The sequence below is a fragment of the Coregonus clupeaformis genome, unplaced genomic scaffold, assembly GCF_020615455.1.
Source record: "Coregonus clupeaformis isolate EN_2021a unplaced genomic scaffold, ASM2061545v1 scaf1249, whole genome shotgun sequence".
Lineage (NCBI taxonomy): Eukaryota > Metazoa > Chordata > Actinopteri > Salmoniformes > Salmonidae > Coregonus > Coregonus clupeaformis.
In genome coordinates, this window is record NW_025534703.1 from 43,806 (window position 1) to 51,732 (window position 7,927).

A 7,927-nucleotide genomic window follows, 5' to 3' on the forward strand; every position below is an offset into this window, starting at 1 on the left:
ACCTTTACTGTGCAGGAGTTGACTCTGAATTAGATGGTCCTTACTGTCTCTGATGGTCTCTCAACGGCCTCAGTTGACACGTACTTAACCACCAACTTCCAGCTCCCCTCGAACAGCAACACTTTCCTCACTGCAGCCTGCCTGGGTTGTTATGTAGGGATTTAGCTGGCTCGGAATTCAGCGACCAGGATGTGGAAGCCGGACATCTGAGCAGCAATCTCAGCGGAGCCTCCAAAATGTTACACCCCTGAAAAAAGGGGGAGAAATAATCACGAACGTGACGCAGTTATGTTTCCTCACTGACAAATTTAGTGTAATGATTTTACAAAAATACCACATTTTACAGAACAACAGATCTACAGGAACCAGAGATTTGTAGGGTACAAAGCTTATTCAAGTCACAACAGCATAAACTGTAATTCACTAAAACATATACAAATGTTTCAATATAACTGTCAAACACAAAGTAGCTTTAGCTCAGTAACCCATAACTACATTTATCAACCATGTCAACAAAGTATTCGAAACACATTATACAAATAACCCCAAATATTATATTAACAACGCACATATTCATTCACAATTAGCATAAAATGGCAGCTACTCTCAGTACGAAGCTATCGCTGCAACCAAGCAGATTACAGTCACACACGCACCTAATAACTCTCTTCAACTTAACTCTAACTTCCTCAAGATGTTACTAACACATACCTTAAACTCTCTTGACATGTTAGCAAGTTATTACATTCAAATTAACTCGTTTTATATCAATAACGTACCTGAAAAAGGGAAGAAATAATCACGAACGTGACGCAGTTATGTTTCCTCACTGACAAATTTAGTGTAATGAGAAAAAGACCGCGATTCCCCCAGGAAGTTGGGTGGAGACCAGAGCAATCGATCTCAGGCTCATAGATTAAGAGCATTTAGTAGATCACAGATGAACACTTTTACCCTTAAATTAGGCACCACAAAATAAAGTAGTCAATATAACATTTACACATTCCTCTTACAATATTAACCCTTTGACTCTTGACGGATTTTAAACACATTTATGCATTTTATCAATCTCTATGAAGTAGTACTGGATGCATTATCTTTTTAACCTTAGATATTTTAAGATCCTTACATACCATGAACTTACTAATACTTTTTTAGTGTATAACAGGCTATGAATATGTCCTTTAACCTGTCACACTGGCACTTGTCACATCTATTTTCTATGCAAACTTTCTAAATGTCATTAAAAAATCAATTGACAAGTTCATGGAAACGTAGATACTGTTGCACAGGTCGTAAAGGCAGACAAAAAGGTTTAGACAAACCCCAACTGTTGCAAACCAAATCCTAGCCCAGTAGCATGGGGAAATAATAATTTCTAGATGCTTTTTTCCAGGGAAGATTAAGTTTATGAATTGACTGTCCAGGATGTTGGACAGTGGCTGCAAATTGATCATTCAAATGGTACTGTTAAAAGGCATTACCCCGGGATTGTGGGGAATAATGCCGCATTCACATGCTAGTCGGAACTAGGAACCTCAGAGTTAAAATGAACGTAGAGCTTCCTATTGGTTGATTCATCTTTCTGCAACAAGTTAGCAAGTCGGAAATGTCCAAGTTTCCTACTTCCGACTAGCACATGAATGTGGCTTTACTCTCTGCTATCAACCAATCAGAATCCATGATCCAAACCAGTTTTATAATTATTACTTTTTGTTGTGGTGGCAACAATTTAGCAGTGGTGAAAACACTATTACTAAATGAATATAGCAGTAACCCTTCATTTTTGTTACACTACATGGAAAATACATTGGATTTGAAAAAAGTAATCAACAATCTGTTGTTTTGAGGAGACAAATTATACCACAGGACTGTCATCATGGTTACCAATTTTCAACATAGAATAACGTTTTGTAAAATATGTTGAATTTGTACCTTTTAAAACAACGTTGGATCTTCAATGTAATATCCACTATCAGAATAAATAAACAATCGGCTGGGCAGCACCTCCTACTGGAGAATTGATCTACCCTTTTGTCTCCCAGGGTTTTAACCTTCGTAGCTATGATATTTGTCACTGACCAAAACATAAAAGTAAAAAAAATAGGACTAAATCACATCAAACTTTATTTAAAGTGCATTTAACGTTTGATTTACTCATATTTTTTTACTTAGATTTTTGGTTGAGATAGAGACGTGAATCCAACACATCAATGATTAATTTGTAGACAAACTGGAATTAAAGCCAGACAGTGGCACAGATGGAACTATCCAGGAAGAAGATAAATCACCTTGAAATGTTGCTATTTGATTGCATTGACAACCAAACACAATTCAATATTCCTTTTGAAATACAATAAATTGCCTATTAACTTGACTTCTTTAACTCAACCAAAAACAAAAGTTAAAGGATGGGATTAAGCCAGTTGTTCAAATGGATTGGTTGTGCTTTTAGATGGTTGAAAGCATAGTGATAAAACATTGGGAATTAAACTACATTTTGGCTGACTTTTTGAGTGGGTGAATGTAGGTTGTAATCTCATTGATCAACGTCTCAGCAAATACTACCCAATTATCCACGTTGAAATGATGTGGTGTGCCCAGTGGGTAGTTATCAAAATTACTCTATGAACTAATCATAAAGCATGTGTCAGCATTGGATGTAAAGGTACAGTATCTTCCCTGATAAATATATGATATTATATTCCTATTTCCTAATCTTCCTTTCTATTTACAGAACCCTGTCTCATGGAGCTGTTGTCAAAGACTGGACTAGAAGATCATTATGAAAACAAGCTGACGTTAAGTACTGTCCTTGAGATAAATGCTAATACTACATCAGATGAACCACTTACCACTATGAAGTCACTTCCAGGGGCCTTCCTTAAGAAATTAATGATGGCAAATGTGAATGCTAGGAGTGTAAAATGTCTGACCACTGACCAGGAAGTTCCATATTATGGAGCAGACAACCTGGACACTGACTCTGATACCAGCAATGTAGTTAATCCACTGGACCTGATAACTGCCCTGTTTCTGTGCTCAGATAGTTTCCTGCAGCAGGAGATGGTCCAGAAAATGTCCATGTGTCAGTTTGCTGTTCCTCTCCTGCTGCCCAACTGTGGCACAGAACAAAGCACGTTGATGCTGTGGGCCTTGAGGGACATAGTGAAGAAGTTTAAACTCTCTTCCAAAACAGCCACAAATGCTTTCGTGGAGGAGAGAATAGTTCTCTCTGATATTCCCATGGTGTCTTTTGTTAGGCTAGGAGAGAGCAGCTTGTCTAAGTCTCAGATTTTGAACAAGTTGCTTAGTAACCCTCAACAGTACCATGATACATTTGTTCATCATAATATGGAATGTGGTGATGTCTCTCGGCAAATCTCAGATGGTCTAGTTGAAATCAGCTGGTACTTTCCATGTGGGAACAGAAACATAGACAGGTTCACTAAGCCTGTGGCTGTTGCCAATCTCAGAGGAGACATCATGTCCTTTGAAACACAGTTCTCCTTTCTGTGTCAAACATCAGCTGCAGTTTACATTTTCATTGATGATTTCGAGGCAGATCTCAAGGTTTTGGAAGGAACAAGCACAAAAGCAGAGTTATTTCTGGTTGCCAACTCTCAGAGAAAAAAATTCACGGTGGACACATTGAAGAAAATGATCACAAAACACAGTATCAACCCAACAAATGTGATTGTGAAAAAGAAGCAGAATGATGCAGAATTTGTCAAAACCCTGCAGTCATCTGTGGGTGACATCATCGAAAAAAGTGAAAACAGATTGACAATTGAAAACATGGCTGCCGTGGCTCATCAGTTTGCGATTCTGATTGATGAAGATGGTGAGTGTCAGAGTGCCAAGACCATGGCAGATGAAATCACCAGGAACATCACAGACACAATTAAATTCAAAGATGAACAGCTACCCTTACAAGGCCAAATCTGGAAAGAGCTTTCCCAGTTAGAAAAGGAGAGGTGTAGGCTGAGAAAAGCAGGGGATGCAGACATTGAACACTACAAGAGCTCTCTGAAGAAAAAGGAGGAGGAATTGAGAAAGAAGCAAAATCAATTTGAAATGTCAGATGCAATGGCAAACTTAATTTCAGGATTATCAAGTTCAGGAGCTGAGCGATCCTATTTCCTCAAATGGATGCGGATAAATCTGGACAATCTGTCACGGCAGAACCTGTCTGCTTTGCGGGACCGGTACAAAGATCTTTACCAACATTCTCCGGAGAAAAAAGCCGACATTAAAGATTTGGATAAGCAATTATCTGACTGTTCCTTAGGTCTGGAACACTTCCTGCGTGAGTTGGGCCAGTTATATGAAGCTGCCTGCTCCCTCCCTGAAAGTAGCCTACAAAGAAAACAGATGGAGCATCTCCCTGGGTTGTGTGCTCAGATGCTGTTGGATGGCTCCCCTGTTGAGCTTGTGGATGGAGATGCATCAAATATCCCTCTAAAATGGATATCAGCTGTACTGACTCAGCTTCATACTCTTGTCCAATCCAACAGCAAGATCCGGGTGGTCACAGTTTTAGGGGTCCAAAGCACTGGGAAGTCCACTCTCCTCAACACCATGTTTGGGGTCCAGTTTGCTGTCAGCAGTGGAAGATGCACCAGAGGGGCCTTCATGCTACTGATTAAAGTCAACAAAGAACTCAAGGAGGAGCTGAAATGTGACTTCATCATGATCATTGACACAGAGGGGTTGAAAACACCAGAGTTGGCTCAACTAGATGATAGCCATGAACATGACAATGAACTGGCCACACTGGTGATAGGACTCAGTGATGTCACTATTATCAACATCGCCATGGAGAACTCCACAGAGATGAAAGACATTCTACAGATTGTTGTTCATGCTTTTATCAGGATGAAGGAAGTGGGGAAGAAGCCAGTATGTCATTTTGTGCACCAGAATGTGTCAGACATGTCTGCTCATGAGAACAACATGAGAGACAGGAAGAAGTTGTTGGAACAGTTGAATGAAATGACCCAGGCAGCAGCCAGAATGGAGAAGAAGGAGAATATCACCAAGTTCACTGACGTGATGGACTATGATCCAGACACAAGCAGCTGCTACATCCCAGGACTCTGGCATGGGACTCCCCCTATGGCTCCAGTCAACGCTGGCTACAGTGAGGCGGTGTACAGCTTCAAAAAGACCTTGATGGAAGATTTCAGAAAATGCCAGAGAAATGATGACTTGACACATTTCTGGAAGTGGACACAAAATTTGTGGGAGGCAGTGAAATTTGAGAAATTCATCTTCAGTTTCAGAAACAGCTTGGTTGCAGATGCATACTCCAGATTATGCTCGGAGTACAATGGTTGGGAATGGGCCTTCCAGAGGGAGATGTATACATGGATGGTGAGTGCTGAAACTAAAATATCCAATATTGGCATGACAGATCAAAATCCCCAGAGGTCCATAAAATATGTGCAAAAAGACTTGATGAGAGAAGCATCTGAGAAGCTTGCAGAGGGAGAAAAGGAAATCCAAGGCAATCTAGTAAAATACTTTGAAAAGCAAGATGGCCATGTCAATCTGGTGGAGAAATACAAGGAGGACTTTGTGTCTAGTGCTAAAACATTGAGACGAGAGACAGAAAACACAGTGAAGAACAAACTGCAAGGAATTGTTGAAATCAAAGAGGGAATGACAGAACTGAACAACATCAAGAGCTCTCAGACAAGTACAATGGAAAAGAAGGTTCTGACTCTGCTGCAGAACTGTAGACAGAACAAATATGGTCTAACAGATGAGGCCCTCAGTGAAGAGTTCGAAAACATGTGGAGGAACACTCTGTCTGAGATTCACTTCAATGGACTCCCAAGAAGAGATGTGGCTCAAGATGCCTTCCTCATGTTACGTGATAATCTGTTAACGAGGGGGAGTCATGTCAACCGTCTGTTGGTTGGAACCAGACTGGTGGATTGTGGGAGAAAAGCCTTTGTTTTGAAATCAGAGAGTTGGTGGCAGCAGGCTTTTAGCATAGCAAAGCACAGGGATCGCGACCATCGCAGGAATAAACTACAAGACCTCTGTGATGACATCATAAAACAGTGTCAGGAGTTTATAACCCAGAGGGTGAAAAGCAAAACCGATTACCATGACACTCACGTCAAAGAACTGCTTAGAATAATTGACAAAACATTGCTACAACACACACAAGTTAAAGCCAGTGAGGAATGTGAAGTTTCTCTGAAGCTACACATCTGTGGCAGAGCAGCCAGAGAGTTTCAGAAGATGCATAATGATTTCATTGAAGTCAATGACCCAAGGAATTGTCTGGAAAATTCTAAGAACATGTACCTTACTGAGTTCAGAGACTTGTTTCATGACCGAGACAAGTGCCAAAAGAAAGCTGAGGAGTTCACACAGCTCTGTGTGCAGCCAGCTGTACAGGACTATGTGACCAAAATGATTGGTCCTGATGTGGTTGATGAAGTGAAGACAGGTAAAGGATCAGAGGATTACAGCACACGGACGGCCTTCCAGTTCTCCATTTTGAAACAACTCCTGACAGATGGAAAATATGAGAAATATAAAGAGTACATTAACCATTATGAAAAGTTTGTGAAGGACTGGCTGTTTGACCAGATTGTCCAACAACTCTCAAAGGACAACAGTATGGAGAAATTGGAGAAGAAACATCTTTCAGGGATAGTCAAGATAATCACTGTGGCAATTTCAAACATCAGAAACACAACTAGCACTGTAAAAGATATCAAGACGTTCATTCAGAACATCTGCCTTGCACTTGCTGAGAAGCTTGTCTTCCCCAAGGATGCTCTGGATTCCATCATGACTCTGAACTACTTTACTAACACAGCACAGTTTGCTGACTACCTCACAGCGTTTGTGGGAAAAATGGAGCAGTCACTGGCAACTGAGTACGATAAGAGAGGAGACATTAAAAAGAGACTCAGATCTCTGCCATTCAAGCCTCAGGAGGAGATGTTCACCAGTCTGTTTGGCTGTGGAGAGGTATGCCCCTTCTGCCATGCACCCTGTGAAGCAGGAGGGATGGAGCATGCCAAACACATTACCTCCATTCACCGTCCAAACGGGCTCAGCGCTTGGAGGAATAGACTGACAAAGGTGCTAGTTATTGACATATGTTCATCTCTTGTGATAAGTGGCCGTTCATTTTACATATCCTCAACAGCAAAAGAATCTTATCCCTACAAGGACTACCAGACATATTACCCTGACTGGATCATAACTGGAGATCCCAGCGTCAAGGCTTCAGACTACTGGAAGTATGTGATGGCCACATTCAATGAGATAATCGCTAAAGACACACATGCACTCCCTGCTGATATCCCAGGGGACTGGAAGGCATTAACATTTGATGATGCAATGAAGAGCTTGAAGGGCTCATTCAACATGAAAGACTAGTATAAAACTAGCTATAATAAGTCTCTAGTTGTCGACATGACAACCATTCAAAGATGTCAGACTTGACAACCATAAATAACTCTCATGACATGGATATATGACACAATCAAAATATGAGGAGCCAGTTTTTGAAATAATGTGCAGATTGGTCAATACCCAATGCAATTCTGAAAAGAACAACTGAAGCATGGGAAGTCATGTTTTCAGATACACTTTGTGTTTATGGGAAATTAATACATGATTATTATCAAGTAATAGACAAATGTAATCATGATGTTGATGTAAGCAGAGTTTTTTGCTAATTCAGAAATCAAACAAAATGCAAGAAAAGTGAACATAAATACAAGCAGGTTAACTAACAGATTCAGAGTGTTTTACTTGATAATGTCCATAAATAAACACAATACACAGGTAACTAATGAGTTAGTCTGACATTGAGTATTTCTTTTCAATTATAATAATAATATTTATCTCATTTGCCATCTAACCTATGGCTTGATATGCCTTAATCACATAT